This window comes from Ranitomeya variabilis, chromosome 5 (assembly GCF_051348905.1).
Source record: "Ranitomeya variabilis isolate aRanVar5 chromosome 5, aRanVar5.hap1, whole genome shotgun sequence".
NCBI classification, from domain to species: Eukaryota; Metazoa; Chordata; class Amphibia; order Anura; family Dendrobatidae; genus Ranitomeya; species Ranitomeya variabilis.
In genome coordinates, this window is record NC_135236.1 from 628,705,993 (window position 1) to 628,725,692 (window position 19,700).

At 47.5% G+C, this 19,700-nt stretch overlaps 1 long non-coding RNA gene across 2 annotated transcripts in view; it reads right to left on the reverse strand.

Moving 5' to 3' along the window:
• Positions 1-2,304: 2,304 nt before the first annotated feature.
• The window catches only part of LOC143773898 (uncharacterized), a 34,131-nt gene continuing 16,735 nt past the window's right edge, over positions 2,305-19,700 (reverse strand). For both annotated transcript variants that reach the window (XR_013215436.1, XR_013215437.1), the window contains exon 3: positions 2,305-2,586. This is a non-coding gene — a long non-coding RNA (uncharacterized LOC143773898). The remainder of the gene's footprint in view (positions 2,587-19,700) is intronic.

Below are 19,700 nucleotides of genomic sequence, written 5' to 3' on the forward strand. Positions count from 1 at the left end.
ACAGTATCACACAGGATATGATTAGATACACGGCTCAGCATACAGTATCACACAGGATAGGATTAGATACACGGCTCAGCATACAGTATCACACAGGATAGGATTAGATACACGACTCAGCAGACAGTATCACACAGGATAGGATTAGATACACAGCCCAGTATCACACAGGATAGGATTAGATACACAGCTCATCAGTCAGTAACACAGGATAAGATTAGATACATGGCTCAGCAGACAGTGTCACACAGGACAGGATTAGATACATGGCTCAGCACATAGTATCACACAGGATAGGATTAGATACACGGCTCAGCAGACAGTATCACACAGGATAGGATTAGATACACGACTCAACAGACAGTAACACACAGGACAGGATTAGATACACAGCTCAGCAGACAGTATCACACAGGATAGGATTAGATACACGGCTCAGCAGACAGTAACACACAAGATAGGATTAGATACACCGTTCAGGAGACAGTATCACACAGGATAAGATTAAGTACACAGCTCAGCAGACAGTATCACACAGGACAGAATTAGATACACATCTCAGCAGATGGTATCACACAGGATAGGATTAGATACATAGCTCAGCAACAGGATGTGCCAAAAGAGAGGACCTTTTCATTCCCAGAATTCCTCTCATTCCATCTGATTTGCCTTTTGATTTTAAATGCCTCCAGTTTCCACTTTGACTGGCATGTGCAATATCCATTAACAAGGCTCAGGGACAGTCCTTGAAAGTAGTAGGGATTGATTTGCAATCTCCATGCTTTTCTCATGGTCAACTTTACGTGGCCTGTTCAAGAATTGGAACTGCCAAAAATCTGTTCATCTGATCGCCTGGGAAAAGCCGCATGCTCGTGTCTTCAACTATGTAGAATGCACCCTTGATAAAGGCTAACTAAGCCGAAATGTTGGGATGTTCGCTTCTGCTACAAAAATTCTCTTTTGTTTATTCTTGGCTGTGAAATCCCGGATTTGAATTTGATGAAATAAACCTTTTTTCAATTGCAGCCTGACTTCTCTACTGAATGTGTGCCCGAGGTTACTATATGAACATTATTTGGGCTCTTCAGCTAGTCCTTGATATTTCTGAACATTTAGAAATAAAAGGTGAATTTATTAAAAAAATGATGGCATCCATGACCTGTAATGCCTGAAGTCCTGAATCACCCTATACAGTAGCTAGGAACATAACCTTCCTGTATATAGATGGTCTGTCAGATGCTGCTGAGATCAGCGCATTGTTACCACTTCCTTTCCGCAAGTGAAAAACAAAGATTTAATTTCATGACTTGTAAATGGAAAAGGGCAGAAGAAGAGAGTCCAAACAGACAATGAGTAAGAGGGTGAAGGAAAATGTAAAGGAGGGAAGAGGAAACAGCTAAAATTAGTGAACTCCGCTGCCCGCAGTGTGGAAAATCCGGTTTTCATTCATGGTGGAGCTGGATGTATTACTCACAAACTAGAGGAATATCCTGTTTTCCTGCACATCAACGGCACCAATAAACAGTGTAGAAGCCAAAGCAACATATTATACAATCTATATTAATAACAGAAAGTATAAAATTACCACACAGTCCAACATCCGAAAATCCAAAAACCTCATAGTTTCACAAGACCAAGAAGAGCAAGTACCAATGAAAACAATGTAAAGACAAACAAACAATATTTAAATAAATAAATAAACAATAAATGAGTATTGTTAAATGTTAACATTTTTATGCTCGCTGTCTTTCTTGATTATTCATTATCCCAAAAACCAGCACAATGAAAACTTTTCATTACTAGAATTTACCTGGTCCTATTGATGTTAGATTAAAGGAGATTTACTGTACATTGTAAATGATAATCCAGATAATTTTGTATTGCTACTTTAGCAGTTTAGTCCTTTCATACAATCAAATAGACAATAGCCTGCCATGACATTTTGGGCCATTGTACATCTGCAGAGGTTACACATGTGGCTTCTCTCTTGGCTATTGAACACATCACCTATATGACCGCTAAAGATGAGAAAGTATATACACATTTAGAGACAATGGATAAATACTTAACAAAATTGGGTAAATGCCAGGATCAATGCTAGTAGTTATATCTAGTGTAGCTTTTTCTACTCATGACAAACTAGACACAAATGTCTGTAGATACCTGTGTACATTCATTAGGTGAAGTCGCCTGAAACTTTGCAAGATAATATCGTTTTTTTATTTTATTATTTATTTCATTAATTTTTAGAATATTACCGGTATTAAAATTTTTCCGGCTAGGGCTCAGACTGGGGACCTGGAACATAGGAGGCAAAACACAGGCTCCTCAGGTGAGTTGGATCCTCTAAGCCCATGGTCCGAGTGGGCACACGGGCACCGGGCGTCGGTACAGTAAATGGGTGAGGCACACAGAACACAGATAGCTTGGATACTGGAAACTGCAGGCAAGCGAGAGAAATCCAGGAACCCTTGGACAGAGAGCTGCGATTGCTGAAAACCACAGGTAGGTGGATGATGTCCAGAAGACCACAGACAGGCAACTGGGATGCTGGAAACTACAGGCTGGCGGGAGATGTCCAGGAGACTGCAAACAACAGCAGAGCAGGTAAAAGTAAATAGTGAAAATCAAGGTCATAAAAACACTGAAGTCTTAATACTTAAGGTACCTTCACACGAAACGACTTTGTAACGATATCGCTAGCGATCCGTGACGTTGCAGCATCCTGGCTAGCGATATCGTTTACAGGTTTATAGTTTGACACGCAGCAGCGATCAGGATCCTGCTGTGACGTCGCTGGTCGCTGAATAAAGTTCAGAACTTTATTTGGTCGTCCGATCGCCGTGTATCGTTGTGTTTGACAGCAAAAGCAACGATACCAGCGATATTTTACACTGGTAACCAGGGTAAACATCGGGTTACTAAGCGCAGGGCCGCGCTTAGTAACCCGATGTTTACCCTGGTTACCAGCGTAAAATGTAAAAAAACCAAACAGTACATACTTACATGCGTCCCCCGGCGTCCACTTCCCACACTGACTGAGCGCCGCAAAGTGAAAGTGAAAGCACAGCACAGCGGTGACCTCACCGCTGTGCCCTGCTACTGCCGGCGCTCACACAGTGCAGGAAGCGGACGCCGGGGGACGCATGTAAGTATGTACTGTTTGATTTTTCTACATTTTACGCTGGTAACCAGGGTAAACATCGGGTTACTAAGTGCGGCCCTGCGCTTAGCAACCCGATGTTTACCCTGGTTACCCGGGGACCTCGGCATCGTTGGTCGCTGGAGAGCGGTCTGTGTGACAGCTCTCCAGCGACCAAACAGCGACGCTGCAGCGATCGGCATCGTTGTCGCTATCGCTGCAGCGTCGCTTCGTGTGAAGGTACCTTAAGACAAAGGTGTGTGTCTTGGTGAGCCTTACATAGGTCCAGGCAGATGTAAAGCCTGACATGGAGCACAACAGAGTCTAGCAGACCAGAGTGAGGAAAGCAAAGCATGAATCCGAGACAGGTGCGTACCAACACTAGCAGTGAGCCACAAGCTATATGTCAGATTACAGATAGTAAAAAAAAGGAAAAGCAATAGGAAAGAAATAGAAATCACTGTCAGTTCCAGGTAGATTCATGAACAAGCTGCGACTTTTTGGAATTTTTTATATGCTAAAGCAAGCTGGCACCTGCAAGGAAGGTGTTTTATTATATCAGCATTATCCTGCTTCACAATCACTTCTGCTCATAAAATGACTGATTCTCATAGTAAAAGTGTATCAGATAAGTGCTGAACTCCAGCAGATCATACAGTATGTGATGTACTATAGTTGACCTGATTTGCTGAGTATTAGTTTACCGGAAAAGGCAGAATGGTAGAGTCATGTTCAGACATGCATTTAATATGTCTGAAGAGTACTTGTTAGGGGTCGAGTTCCCGCCTCTGCACAGGGGGAATCTCAAACCATCTCTGCTGTGGTCTCCCATTCTTCTCCAGCTGCAGTGGAGCCTGCTCAGCGGAGACGTCGGTCCAGCGTCTGGCTCAGCCTGATACTGTGCGGATGGTTACTTTCCAGGCTCAGCCATAGTAGCCAGTACTGGTCAGCGGCAAGCAAACGTCTCTGGGACTAAGTTCTGCTTTTTCCCCTTCTGAGCATGCCCGGGGTAAGACCGCTCATTGGAGGTCGGGGGTCACATGCTCAGGTACTGTGGCAGCTCCCATTGGTCCTTTAGAAAGGTCCTGAAGTTGCTCAGGTACTGTAGCAGCTCCCATTGGTCCTCTAGGAAGGTCCTGAAGTTGCTGCAGCTATAAAAGGTTCACATAGCTGCATGGCCATGCGCTAGTATCAGCTTATGTTATGAGCTTTAGCTACTTAGTGGTCTTGTCTGCTTGTGGTCAGGGTCCGGCTGAAATAAGCCACTAGAATACCGGCACCTCCGGTGAGGAGTTTGTATGGTGAATTCAGGGCTGGCGTAAAGCCATTAGAATTCCGGCTCCACCGGAGAGGAGGTGTTTGTGTGCTTGCTACTCCCTGACCACTGATTGCTTTTGCTCTGTTAGGCAGCTGTGTTCCCCTGTGACGCTAACAGGGCACAGTGTTTTCCCTTCTGTTCGACTCTGTGAAGTAACAGAGTTCGCTTCTACCGCCATATTGTGCCACCATTTGCTAGCAGCAGGTTGGTCTCCTGCACGGTGGACCCCGGGCTGCGAACGCACCAATAATAATATGTAAATATACTCAGTGCGTTCCGCCAGCCCTAACAGTACTCTTATGCAGATTTAATTTTGTGGACAACGTACTTTATTGAATCTTACATCCCACAGTCCTAATTTTAAAGTAATTGCTCTGGGAACTAATGCAAAATCTGTAAAACCTAGGAGGTGCTGCAGATAGCCTGACAATTAAGGTTTGTGGCCACCATGAATCTTAGTGTATATTGTATAGCAGTGTTATTTAGATATAATGCAGAGTTGTTATGTGATTAGGGTTTGTTCTGTATGTTTACTAATTTTCAATAACAATCTATTTCCTTAAAAAATGTAATTGCTTTGTGAGCAGGTTGTTGCCATGCAGTAATGGACCGGAGGCAGAGCAAGGGTTGGTTAACGTTTATTTTAAGGCTGGAGTCACACTAGCGTATTGCATCGGATGCGAGAGCATAGGATGCGATGTGCTAATGACCCTCGGCTCCTGCTCTGCTGCGAGCGGGAGCCGAGTGTCATGCGTCTGTGCTCCGAGCATCTCGCACAAAGCGGATCGGAGCACAGCTGCGGAGGAGGTGGAGAAACTAATTTCTCCAACTCCTCCATTGTCGGGGTCAGCATATAACGCACATCACTCGGATGATATCCGAGTGATGTGCGTTGTCTCACACCTATAGGCTTATATGGGTGCGAGTGAGCCGAGACTCGGCCAAGTTTCGGTGACAATTGCAGCATTCTGCGATTTCACTCGCACGTTTAAAACGGCCGAGGAAAAAAACGATGATGGGAGCTGCCCCATAGAGGAATACTGGTCCGAGTGCTATGCGATTAGGGGATAAAACTGGTCTGAGCAGTAATTGCTAACTTGGAATAAAACAGGTGCTGGCAATTTAAAGGGCAAGTTCAGTAATGTTACACTTATCAGTCCGATGATGTCAGAATCTGGAATCCTGAATTCAAGCGGTGGCACCAAGGCTATGGCGCACAAGGGGTTCATCCACCGTTGTCCTGAGGAAGATGATGTTCCAGGTCCTGGCGGCGGCTGTAAATCCTCGTTGTCCTGACGGGGGTCCTGGGTCCAGAAGACGGAGTAGAGGTACCATCACAGTCTCTAACACTGCCAGAGTATGATGTTACTCGGCAGATGCAAGCGGGTGTATCAGGATACAGTTCACAACGGGTCACCCGGCTTTCTTGTCTCAGCACGCACGCATCAAAGTCCTGACAGAGGACTTTGTCACACACACACACGTCTCCGGTGTCAGCGTATACTTCGCTGGTCTCTGTCAGCAGTCTCTAGTTGAGGATCTGAGGTCCTTTAGGCTTGGGCCTGCTCCATCCCATTGCACACAGGTCGGAGCCTTGACTATGTCCTCCTGCACACTGCACATTCCCGCCAAGTCTGCCCCGCTTCCCACATGCTGCAGCTTCTTTAGTATAGCCATGCCCCCTAACACTGAGTGCAAAGGTTGGTCAGGAGTATTAAGCTTTCCCCCGTGCAACTTGGGTGACAGCCCCAACAGTTCCAGATCTGCAAAGGAAAAGGTATGCCTGGTCCGGTCCTTCTCCTTACATTCCCCCTCTCTTTGTTCTCGCCACTCCAAGGGCGAGAGTTCCTCTAGGATGCGTTGACATTCTCCTATTCCTTGAATGATTTGTTGCCAAACAAAATGGTCTTGCTCATATCAGTTAGGAGCCTTTCCTGAAATCGAAAGATCAGAACATCGTAAACTAGCAGTAGCCGTTGAATCAAGTTGGGTAGTTGAGTCCGGTTGGACTGATGGGGCAGGGATGCACCCGGTTTTGGTAAAACAGCCTTTACAGGAATCTCAGGAGCCTCAGATATCTGCTCTTCTTCTGGGCTTACTTGGTACGTAGCATGTTTCGGTGCTCGACACGAGTACGGGCATCTTCTCCTTCATGTTGAACTTCATAGACGGGCCCTTCTGAGCTGACTCGTCGCTTCACACGATACGGTGTTTTCTCCCATCGGTACTCTAGTTTGTCTCTAGGACGTTTGTCTCGTACTAACACCCGATCTCTGGCCTGCAGAACTGTCCCTCGAAGAGGGGCTACCTCCGGATGTTCCAGCTCTTGAAACCTGGTCCGCACCAGATGATGTAACATCTGCAGTCGATGGCGATATTCTTGTGCCCAGGTGGACACCCCCGTCTGTGGGTAGTCCTTCTCTGGGTCCACGTCCAGCTCTGTAATCTCTTTTTCCGGCCTGCCAAAGAGTAGGGTGTAGCGAGTGTACCCTGTGGTGCGATCTACTTGGTTGTTATAGACCCACACCAACTCTGCTATGAATTCTGGCAACTGCATTTTGCGGTCCTCCTCTAGTGTTCTCAACATCTGGATGAGAGTCCGATTGAACCACTTGCACGCTCCATTGCCTTGAGGATGGTAGGGCGTCGTCCGAGACTTCCCAATTTGATATAAGCGATACCGTTCCTCCATTACTCCGTCCCAGAAAACAGGCATTATGGTCTGAATGGATTCTCTTTGGACATCTGAAAACTTGGATGAAGTTCTTGCAGATGGCATGTGCTGCGGATTCTGCTGTTTGGTCCCGAGTTGAGGTAACAATGGCAAATTTGGTGAAATGATCTGTCATTACCAAGCAATACTCATACCCTTGATGAGTGGGGCCTATAGTCATGTAGTTGATCATCAACACTTCTAAAGGTGCCAAGGTCACAGTCGTTTGTGTAGGGGCTCACTGTTTTGGAGGTTTGGCCAACTCACAGCTCCAACAGAGCCGGCACACTTCTTCTACTACTGACTTCAGCAAAGGGTGGTAAACCAGTTTCTGTAGCCACTGAAAGGTCTTCTCCTGGCCAAAGTGAGCTCCTCTCTCATGTGCCTCCGTGGCCATTTTATGCAACAGCGTCTCGGGAATCACCACTTGCCAGTGACGGACAAGGCCCCTTGTAATTGGATATTCCGATACAACAGTCCGTTCTCCAATTGCAGTCTCTCCCATTGCCGAAGAATTTGCAATGTCCCGGGAGACAGGGTCTCCCTCTCACTCCGGTGAGGCAGTTGTTTAAGAGCCACCCACTGTCGTATATGTGCGAGCTCTCCGTCTTCCTGTTGAATCCGTACCCACTCATCACGAGGCTGCCCTAATACATTTTCCCAGGGCATTGCTGTACCTGTTCCTGCATAGCTGGCAACGTCCTGACAGAATCTCAAAACTCGGGAACTTCTTCAGCCTCTAGCTCCTCATCTTGGTTGAGACCATGCTTCTCGTGTGTCACCCTAGAGAATGCAGCTGCATGACTGTCTTCGACCCCCCCTTCTGTAGGCGATTTTATACTGATATTTGGCCATTCGCGCCACCCAGCTCTGCTCCAGAGCTCCCAACTTTGCATTCTCCAAGTGAGCCAGAGGGTTGTTATAAGTGTGCTTTAGGACTTCAGACCCAGACAAGTATTCTGCGAACTTCTCTGTCACAGCCCATAGTAATGCCAACTTGAAAGAACTGTAGTTGTCTGGGTTCCATTCAGAGCCATGGAGTGAATGACTCGCGCAGGCTATCACCCTCTCTTTTCCATCTTGAATCTGAGACAATACATCTGTTAGATGTCAAGTTCCTGCCGCTGCACAGGGGGAATCTCGAACCATGTCCACTGCGGTCTCCCATTATCCTCCATCCGCAGTGGAACCTGCTCAGCGGAGACGTCGATCCCAGCGTCTGGCTCAAGCTGATACTGTGTGCTTGGTTACTGCTGCCTTTCCAGGCTCTGCCTTTGTAGCCAGCACTGATCAGCAGCGAGCAGGCCTTTCAAGGACTAAATCCTGCTTTTCTCATACTGAGCATGCCCACAGGACGACCTCCCATTGGAGGTCGGGGGTCACATTCTCAGGTACTGTTGCGGCTCCTATTACACCATCAGGAAGGTCCCAAAGCGCTACTACTATAAAAGGTTCGCATGGCTGCTCAGCCATGCGCTAGTGTAAACTTGCTAATGTGTGTGTGTGGATCTATGCCTGTCAATGGATGAAAGCTCCGAATCATTCCCATCCCTAGAGTTGTTGACTGCTCGCGAATGGTGGAAGCTACCTAGAGCCTGACAGTGCTATCCCGCACATCTAGCGCACGATACTGCGTCTGTTAGCAGTGAACACCAGTGTGGCGCCGTGCGCTAATAGTGCGCTTTCCTGGCCCAAGTTTGGGTGGTTAGTGGCGTCCGCCAGAGCACCGCTGCACGCACTCTTGTACAGTAAATTCTTAGTTCTGATTAATCTCTGACACCCTGAGTCTTGGGACAGAGTTCTGTGACTCTTTGCTTGCGCTCTTTGTGCAGTCCCGTGGCCCTGTGACGCAACAGGGTTCGCTTCCTTCATACCAGGTGAAGCTAACCCGTGTGTGTATTCACATTATACTGCCATATAGTCCGTCATTACCGAGAAGCAGGTGTCTTTTCTGCACGGTGGACTCCGGACTGCGAACGCACCTAATATCCTCTCTAATTATTATTTGGTGCGTTCCGCCAATCCTAACAACATCTCCGAGTCCACGCAGGCTCCCATCAGTATGTAGGATGAAGTCAGCATAAGCTAGGACTGGTGCTTCTGTGAAAGCCACTTTCAAGGCCTGAAATGCTTTCTACTGATGCTCTCCTCACTGGATCAACTGAATGTTGAAAGGTAGTGGGTCTCTCAGAGACAATATCCTATGAGTTTCCTTCTCCCTCCAAGGCTTGAAACCACAAGGTATGATCACCGACAGTGGGGTGCTTCAGTTTAACGGGCGCCCCTTTCTTCTCCCTTCTCGACTTTGACAGTCTCTTGACAGTCTCTTCCACCACAAGTCCAACACTCCGGCTCGCGTTCCACTGATAGGCTGTGTACACAGCATGGCGGGGAGGGCTCGGAAGAAATGGCTTTCTTGCTCTGGCCTCCTTTCACATTGGGCTGTTAGGACAGGAGGGGGAATGCCAACAAGGGTCCCCTTGATACTACACAGCTCACCTCAGATATCCCATATTTCTTAAAGTATCTCACGGACCTAGTCAGGCTCAGTGTGGATTGACTCAGGGGTGGCCACCTCATCGCTGCAGATCATGCCTGTCTCGACAGCTTCAGCCCCGACCTCAAGAAAGTCCAAATCTGGATTGAGGCACATATCACCTTTTAAGGCTAAGGGTCCACTTCCTGCAATGCATTAACATACTGGGCTACTGTCTCACCTTCTCCTTGGGCCCACTGAAACAACCGCATGCGGAGATTCCCTAGATCTGTAGTGTCACCTTGCATTTTCTCTAAGATTTTTTATCACTTTATCCTTGGTGTCACGGTAACCTAGGTGGGCAGTATATAATCGTTACCTGGCCTCCACCTGAAGGTTCAGGAATGCTAACTCAGCCTGAACAGAGGGGATCAGGGGGTAGATGAGCAGGATTCTCTTCAGTCTCTCTACCCAATCCCACAGTGACATGCTGCTCTCAGCGAACTTGGGAAGATTGCTAAGCATAACCCATCAGGGTTCAGTCACCGACTGGTCTGCTATTTCTATTGCATCCTGCCGACTAATGCAAGGTAGGAGCAATCAGTGAACAATATAATTCTGTTTAAATACAATAGTAATTTACAGTAATTCTAAACAGTTGGTGATAATAACAAAGAAAATCAACAATAAACCACATAATAATATGAGTGAAATAGCAATGAAAGTTCTTCACTATATAATACTAATGTACTTTTAACGAAGGTGGTACGCCTATTCCGGGGAGTTACCACATAGGTTCTCTCTTTAACTCTGGCCCTAGCGTGGGTCACTGGTTTTTTTTGCTAGTCCGCAAGTCTTTTTAACAAAGTCTATTAAAGCGCTCTGAGCCCCTCAGGCGCTAACTCGCCCCCTCCAAAACCTGTTGTCCTCACCCCAGCCGACCCTGGTACCGTATGTCAAAACTGGAAGTGAGAGCTCTGCTCACTCGTGCTGTTCCTCTGCAAACACAAGCGTGCCTCTCTAGTCATTGTCTCCTTCATGGATTTTCACTGCTTGACCGTTGGTGAACGTTTGTTGGGCCTGGAGCGGAGAGGACTGGGGCTCGGCTCTTGACAGTCGACATCTGGTCTCTGGGTCTTTACCGGCGCAGGGCAAAGGTTCTGATCTTGACCAATGCAGTCGAAACTCTGGATGTTCCCGGACGTAGTCTGAATCTTGTCAGTCGGTGACCAGCACAGACTTCCCACTGAGACCTGTCATGCTGGCCTCAGCACCATCCCTGGTCCGCGTCTGCTCTTCTCTCTCTCTCGTGGCATCAAATCTGCCTGCGGTTTGGCGCGCAGGGCTGTTATATCCCGGAACACTGTCCTGCGAGTCACCTGACCAGGTCCAGCACACAAAGCCATTCCCTCTGCAATTCTTCTGATACAATTTGGTTCCACCTGATTGCGCGTGGCCAGCAGATAGCAGTTTTTCCTCCCTATGGTCACATCCTGCAAGGGCTCTTCAGAGGTATCACTGCTTCCTCTTACAGTAGCACTGTACATTATTATTATTTTGCCAAGTGTAAGGTGTTATAGGTACTGTATCACTTTGCAATATATGATATGATTATTTGTACGCTAACATAATCATGCCATTTCATAGGATTCCCAAAGAAGATCTTGCAAGGGCACCTTACATTGTAAGGTTAATCCTCGGCATGGCGCATAGTAAGACTTGATAATTACACATAATGAAAATAATAAAATAATATTATGCAGAAGCCACCACTAAACTAATATTTTCCTTTTAACAATCAATAATCTGTTAAGCTCTCATTCCCTATCTGTGAAGAGAAGATGACTAATTGGAGAAAGTAGAAATATATTAATAGCTGTGAGTCATGATGACTAAAGAACGACAAAATTATGCAGTGGTGTTACATAACCATATGTCTTCAGGTTAAATTATATATCTATCAGAGATCTCCCCACAGTTCTCCCTGAGATTAATTAGCACCCTGATATAGAGAGGTAGCAGAGCTGAACTTGTTATTAACAATTGAAGGCACTGCTGTTTGAGCACCTCAATATAGTAGTTCCCTGCAGCAGTTTTTCCTGACCTGTTATATCTGTATAAATATCACTAAGATCTGCAACTTGTGGTTCTCCATAGCATCACGAAGAGGTGCTGGGCTTCCTGAGTTAAACAAACGTGGATGTTGGTTTCTGCCTAAAAATCTATAATTACATGATATAGGACATAATATTGCATAAGCGTGCTGCAAAATATTGGAGCACAACTTTATTTATTTCTTATTTCTTACAAAGAGTCAACATATTTTGCAGCATTGTAGAGATTATTGGAGCACCCTGTCAGGGCAAGGGGTTACTCGGTACCGGGTCCTGCGGTTCACAGGGGGATGTCACGGTGGCTGACCCAGTCCGTGGCCCTGGGATGTCCGTATAAAAGGGAAAGGTCTTTAAAGGGGAAAAGTCTATGTTCGTGACGCCACCTGTGGTATTCGGTCAGTGTGACTGACGCTGCTTTAAGGGGTCCGCTGGGGTGATGTTATGGCAGCTAAATGGTATGCCTTCCCACAGGTGAAGTGTATCTGGAGCGCCCCCGTGGGCAAGGGGTACTTGGTACCGGGTCCTTCGGTTCACAGGGGGATGTCATGGTGACTGACCCGGTCCGTGGCCCTGGGACGTCCGTGTAAAAGGGAAATGTCTTTAAAGGGAATGTTCCTGACGCCACCTGTGGTATTCAGTCAGGGTGACCGACGTTGCTTTGAGGGGTCTGCTGGGGTGATGTTATGGCAGCTAAATGGTATACCTTCCCACAGGTGAAGTATATCCCCAGGGCTTCCCAGTGTGTAGATGGTGGATGGTGTGAGGCGCAGTGAAGAACAAGGACACAAGGTTGCAGTCTCTTTACCTTTTACTGAAGGCTTCAGCATCCACAGTCCAGAGCACCAGATCACAGGGCAGGCAGAGTCCGGCCGGCTTGGAGGCAAATCCAGAGTCCCCTTATCAGGTGGAAATCAGTAGCCTTCCTCTAGCACCTTGGTGTTGTAGTACCTTACTGCTAAGCGTCTCATAAGGTCCTCACAGATGTTGTAGATGTTATCTCTCTCTCTCTCTGTCCCCCAGATGGATAGGACAAACCCGTATGACTGGTGGCTTGAGGCTTTTTACAGGGACTCTATCATGCCCCGGCCTCTCGTGAGTGCCACCTTGCCTCCTGGGTATAGGGGTGGATCAGTAACTTGCAATTAGCTGTCCTGACGGTCTCTGGAGCAAGGCATAAAGGACTGTTGGTCCCTCGGTGTTCCGGCTACCGGGATCCTGCGCCTCAGAAGGAGGCAGCCTGTGCAGGGCAGAACTCCTTCTGGTATCCACTCCTTTGCTATGACTTATTCTCACTCTCTACAATACAATTCTCTTTTCGTGTCCTTTCTTAGGAACTGCCGCACTTAGGGCAGGCGCAGCTCCGTGACCCTCTGTCTCAGCCTCTGACAGGATCCAACCCCTGTCAGGGACCAACTACCTGAGCGAAGCTCAGCCAGCAACTGACTAACTTCCTCTCCAGGCCACCAGTTTTACCTAAGCGTGAAGAGTGCCCTAATAAATAGGAGCATAGCTCCCCCTGGTGGACTGGAGTATGAAATGTGTTGTGTTTGTGACATCTGGTAAAGAGATCTCCTTTATTGCCTCCAAACGTAGCATCACTCCCCCTACAGGAAAATGACATTACTGCAACAACCAGGACCCTGGGGCGCTGCATATCCCCAGGGCTTCCCGGTGTACAGATGGTGAATGGTGAGCAGCGCAGTGAAGAACGAGGACACAAGGTTGCAGTCTCTTTACCTTTACTGAAGGTTTCAGCATCCGCAGTCCAGGGCACCAGACCACAGGGCAGGCAGGGTCCGGACGGTTTGGAGGCAAGTCCAGAGTCCCCTTGTCCAGGTGGAGAATAAAAGCCTTCCTTTGCACTGTAGTGGTGTAGTCCCTTACTGCCTATGGCTTCACATAAGGTCCTCACAGATGTTATCTCTCTCTCTGTCCCCCGGATAGGATAGGACAAAACCCGTATGACTGGTGACTTGAGCCTGTTTATAGGATCTCTGAGATGACCCGGCTCTATGGGTGTCACCATGCCTCCTGGGAGTAGGTGCGGACAGGTAACGTGCAATTAGCTGTCCTGCTGGTCTTTGATGTAAGGCGTAGAGGTCCTTACAACCTCGGTGTTCCGGCTACCGGTGTTTCTGCACCTCAGAAGGAGGCAGCCTGCTCGGAGGTGGTCCCCTTCTGGTATCCTCTCCTGTGCTTCCTCTCCTGCACGCTCACTGCAAGCCATTTGACCTTCAATGTCTCTTTCTGGGAGCTGCAGCTCTTAGGGCATGCACAGCTCCGTGGACCCTCTGTCCTCCTCAGAAGGCTTTCTGGAACTAGCTGAGCTGAGCTCAGTCAGCAACCAACTTCTGTCTGGAACTGACTGACTTTCCCTACAGACTACCAGTTATATATATGTGGGAAGTGACCTAATAAATAGGAGCAAAAGCTGCCCCTGGTGGCCTGGAGTGTGAAGTGTTGCATGTTTGTGGTAACTGGATGCAGTTATCCTTCCTTGCCTCCAAACGTAGCATCACTCTCCCCGAGAGGAAAGTAATACCACTGTGACGACCAGGACCCTGGGGCGCCACATTATCACCATTCACAAGTCAGGTCCCCATACTGCCAAATCATCTGGGCTCCTCACAAAGCACCTGCCCACTTAGGTTCCTAATTTTCCCCCAAAGGCAACATTTCAACAGACAAATTGCACTTATTTAACATGTAAGCCAATCAATACATTGGCCAAACGCACTTCCATAATATCGAGAATGGAGGCTCCAACTCCGTGCACTCAAAGTCTCATTTAGATGAAGCTACAAAGTTGTTCAGCGATGGGCATAAAATTATGTGCAAGCTTGTTACCCAATAGTGTCATTAGTTTGGTGACCTTAAAGCTCCCAGTAGGTTCTCTTCATAGTTTTGAGTATCACTTATAATTCAAGGTTCCCTGGTATATTATTCTTCAGGTCTGAAGGAGCAATGAAGCTTATCATGGCATTATCCCTTTAAAGGGAACCAATCAACTTGTAAAACATGATTTACCTGCAGATGTAGGATTAATCTTACTGAAGCCTTTCTAAAAGTGCATTTATCAGGTGAAAATTAACTTATTTCCTCCCATGAGCCTAAGCTACAAGCTGCAGACTTGCGAATCCTCAAATCATGTGCACTGTGAGAATTCTCTGGCACCAGGATCAGCGGTCAGCTAACCGCAAGTATGTGATTTGCATACAAGCAGTCGCATGCCGACTAGACTGTATCTGGCCTCATTCAATGCAAGTGCAAAGGCGAGGCCGGATACAGTCTAGTCAGAGTGTGGCTAAAAGTATGCAAATTGCATACTTGCTATCACATGACCAACGCACCGGTTCTAGCATCGGAGGGTCCTCATAGTGTACAGTGTATGCAATATGAGTCATATATAGTGACTGCTGACTTATAACTTAAGACCGGACAACCCCTTTAAGTCATGGTGCAGGGAGTGGCAACAGTCACTGCTCACAGCACTGCTCACTATACTGTGAGAATGCCCGGCAATTTGATTGACAGGTTGGTGTGCACAGGTACTATCAAAGTGCAGTGTTGTGTTTGCAGCAGCTGCCGCTCACTATATTGTAAGCATGCCCCTGAACCTTGATTGACAGCCAGCTCTGCAGCACATTTGTGCACATCGATCTCTCAAAGTGCCAGTGTGTGGTTAGAATATAGTGATCGTCAGCTGCAAGCACGACACCGCACTTTGATTGACAGCATCGGTGCACAGCAGTGGTGCTGTGAGAGATGACTGTAGCCACTCCCTGCATTACCCTATTACTGATAGCAAGCAGCTCCAGGGAGGAAATACATCTTTTTCTCTCTGCAGCCGGTGGCCAAGAAGAATAGTAAAGCATAGATGCATAGATTAACCCCATTTTTGTAGATAGTGATTTCTGAGCTGACAAGTTCCCTTTAAACATGTTTTTGCTTTTTTTTCACTTTTATCTGTATCTGTTTCTTAGTATATTTGATAAGATAATTTTTTCTATGGCCCTTAGGGTACCGTCTCACAGTGGCACTTTGGTTGCTACGACGGCACGATCCGTGACGTTCCAGCGATATACTTATGATCTCGCTGTGTCTGACACGCTACTGCGATCAGGGACCCCGCTGAGAATCGTACGTCGTAGCAGATCGTTTGAAACTTTCTTTCGTCGCTGGATCTCCCGCTGTCATCGGATTGTCCCCTGGACGAAGCTAACGCGAAACGTGCGTTGGGGCCTAGGACTGCACGTGCAGGTTAAGTATCACACCCAATCTTTATTTATGCATTTAATATGGGGCATGGCCTAATTGAACTGGCAATGCAATAGCAAAATGTGAATCTACTCTATGGCCAGCAATGGGTTTAGGTTATGCTGCTGTGAACAACTCTCATTATCTTGCCAGCAGTAACCGTAAAAGAACTATGCACTTTGTAAATATATAAGCATATGATATTTTGTTGTGCTTATTATGAGACTAGCCCTGTGTACATTGATTTATACCAAAGACTGTTTACTTAAAATAGCAGGGGCATTTACAAGTCAATATACTAATGTGCTTATGGAAATGTGTTACCCCGCTTTATAGAAAATTTATTATTGGTTTGTTGTACCTAGCCTGCATACGGCAGTTTATCTGCATGTGTTGTCTCCATTGTCAATATATTTATAAAAGAAGAGAGATGTTGTTTTTAAAAAATTAGTTAATAAAGGTTTTTGCTATTTGTACTCATGACTTTGGCTTCCATTTTTGTTTCTTGGATTTACCTGGTTTGCTGGAAGTGTCATATATATAGGCCAGTCTTTCTCTATATGATAACATTCTGTTTGTTTATTGTTTGCATTTACTTGTTTAACATATGTTGAGTCTGTAACAATTGGAGCACCGTGCTATTTTACAGACAAGCTAAAGAATATAATTCTTGTAAATTATCTTTTGCCATTGCATACCCCTGTTTGCATCTTCTTCATCCACTTCATTCCTTGCCTTCCAATAAATCTACCCTTTGTTGTTTGCACCTCATCTTGTGTACAGTAGTCTTCCTGCACCGTGGTGGTCCCCCGGCCATCGCTTCAAGTGGCGCTGCGAGCAGGGTACTGTCACCAAGATGGAGGCAGCAGACAGCAACGACGGGAATGCTAATGTTTTAATGTTTTTTAATGGAGATGCTGTGGGCATTGGTGGAACCCCTGCAAGGACATTCCCTATGGGCACCATATTTAGTGTGCTACCAAGGTTTGATGGCAATAATATGCCACTGTCTGACTGGATGCCCCGGCTGCAAAGCACCCTGAAGATTTATAACATCAACCCAGACCTTGAAGCGGACATTGCTTTAACTGCCCTAGAGGGAGAAGCCCATAGGAACATCTGCCTACAACCATAACTCACCCGCAGTACCCTGAAGGAGCTAGTGAAGTTCCTGGAGAGCACTACGGCGAGACTGCTAGCGCAGGACACCTTCGCGCCAAATTTTTCTCTAGGCTGCAGCGGGAAGAAGAAGGAATTTCTCAGTATGCAACAGCACTGCAAGAAGTGTTAGCAGAGGTGCATAGAAAGGAGGCGGATGGATTTGGCGGCATGGGCTCTAAAGACCGGATACTCCAGAAGCAATTCATTCTGGGACTGCACAGCACATCCTTGAGGCGAGCACTGTCAGAATGGATCTGGGCAAATCCAGCTCTTACGTTTCGTCAAATCCTGGCGGAAACAGTGGCCCAAAGTAAAGAAGAGAGCTACGCATCTGGGGTGATGCATGTCCAGGGCGCCAATACCAGAAGGGACCCAAACCATCAGGAGGTGCTGGTCCAGGTGGTGCAAGACTTGCAGCGGTCCCTTGTCAACGTGCAAGAGAAACTGACCCAGATGGAGCGAAGAGTGGGGGATCTACAACAGTCTGACCCACCGTATTCATGCAACCATTCTTCGGGCCGACCGATACGGAATCAGTGGGAGCAAGCCCCCTCCTGTCAGGCATTGGAGGCACGGGGACAGGCTCGAGGTGCCCCCCGGCGAGGAGGAGGCATCCAATGCTGGGAATGTGGAGGACGGGGGCACCTTGCCAGAGACTGTCGGAACTATACTCAAGGCCAGCGGAAACTACCAACCCCCGCAGTAGTGCGGCATTCTGCGGGGGAGGCAAGGAGAGAGGCCACTCCATATCATAACGAACACTTGATTGCTGGGTGTCCTATCCTACGTGCTGAATTCGAGGGAGTTCTAGTGGATTGCCTGATAGATACCGGGTCACAAGTGACAACGATGCCAGAAGCGTATTTCAGGCAGCATTTCCAGGCCCTGGCCAAGCCAGAAAAAGAGACATTGATTCGGTTGTTTGCTGCCAACCAACAACCGATCCCGGTCACAGGGGTCGTGTGGATAAAAATTCGAATCTGTGGGCAAGAAGTGGGGAGAAAAGGGATCCTGTTGGTCCCTGAGCCTATCAAAGAAGATGTGCCTGTAGTACTGGGAATGAATATCCTACGTGAACTTGATCAGATTATGTTTACCAAACGGGGACCTGGATATTGGAAGAAGGCTACTACACAAGCCTACGCAAGAAGTCCTTCATTGACTGATCCAAGTCTGTGGGACGCAGAAGAGTGTGCCATCTTATCAGACAGTAGGGGTCATCAGGGATCCTGGTAAAAAACCTGTAATACTGCCTCCCGAGCGAGAAACTATAGTATACCTTCCAGTGGGGACTCATCGCAACCTTGACAGGTTGGAAGTGATTGTTCAGCCTGTGGTAGGTGGAGGAGTGGAACAAGAAGTCATGATAGCTCGTACGATAGCTGTGGTCCAGCGAGGACACGTCCCCATAAGAGCTTTGAATGTGGGCCCCACCAAGGTCACATTGCCGCGAGGGACAGATCTGGCCCTGGTGTACCTACATAAAGGTGAAGTGGTGAGTCAGAAGGAGATGTCTTTATTGCCGAAAGAAGGTATGGTGTGGACCCTAGCTGTGGCTGTGGGGGACGAAGAGACGCCATCCCCGGAGTGGACGGGTCATCCTTGATCAAATGGAAGTGGATGTGAAGGCTCTGGGCCCTGAGCGTGTGCAAGCAATAGAAACTATGCTGTGGGAAAATCAGGCCGCATTCGCCTGTCATGCCGAGGATTTAGGCTGTACTGAAGCCATCACACATGAGATACCGACCGGGAAAGCTCGTCCGATTTGAGAACGATACCGGCAGATCCCGCCCAAGAAGTATCAGAAGGTGAAAACATTACTGAGACAGATGCTGGATTCAGGAGTGGTGCAGAGTAGTCAGAGCCCTTGGGCAGCCCCGGTGGTGCTTGTCAAGAAAAAGGATGGGACCATCTGGTTCTGTGTAGATTACAGGAAACTCAATGCCTGCACTGTTTGAGACTCGTATCCGTTGCCCCGCATCTAGGAATCCTTGACAGCATTGGAGAAAGCTAATGCTTCTCCACCTTGGATCTAGCAAGCGGATACTGGCAAGTAGCCGTGGCAGAGAAAGACAAAGAGAAAACCACCTTCATCCTCCCTATGGGGCTGTTTGCGTTTAACCGGATGCCCTTCGGGCTCTCCAATGCTCCGGGCACGTTTCAACGACTGATGGAAAAGTGTTTGGGAGACTTAAATTTTGAGGCAACCCTGATCTATCTGGATGACATCATTGTGTTTTCGGCCTCATTCGAAGAACACCTTGCCCAGCTTGGACAGGTACTCGGAAGACTGCGGGCTCATAACCTGAAGGTGAAACCAAAGAAGTGCCACTTCTTCAAGAGAGAGATCGAGAACCTGGGCCACATAGTGTCACAAGATGGAGTTCTACCCTCGCCAGAAAAAGTGGATGCTATCCAGAAGTGTCCAGTCCCTCGAACAGTGAGAGAACTCCAGGCCTTTCTGGGGCTCGCTGGGTACTACCGGCGGTTTGTTAAAGACTTCACGAAGGTGGTGGGTC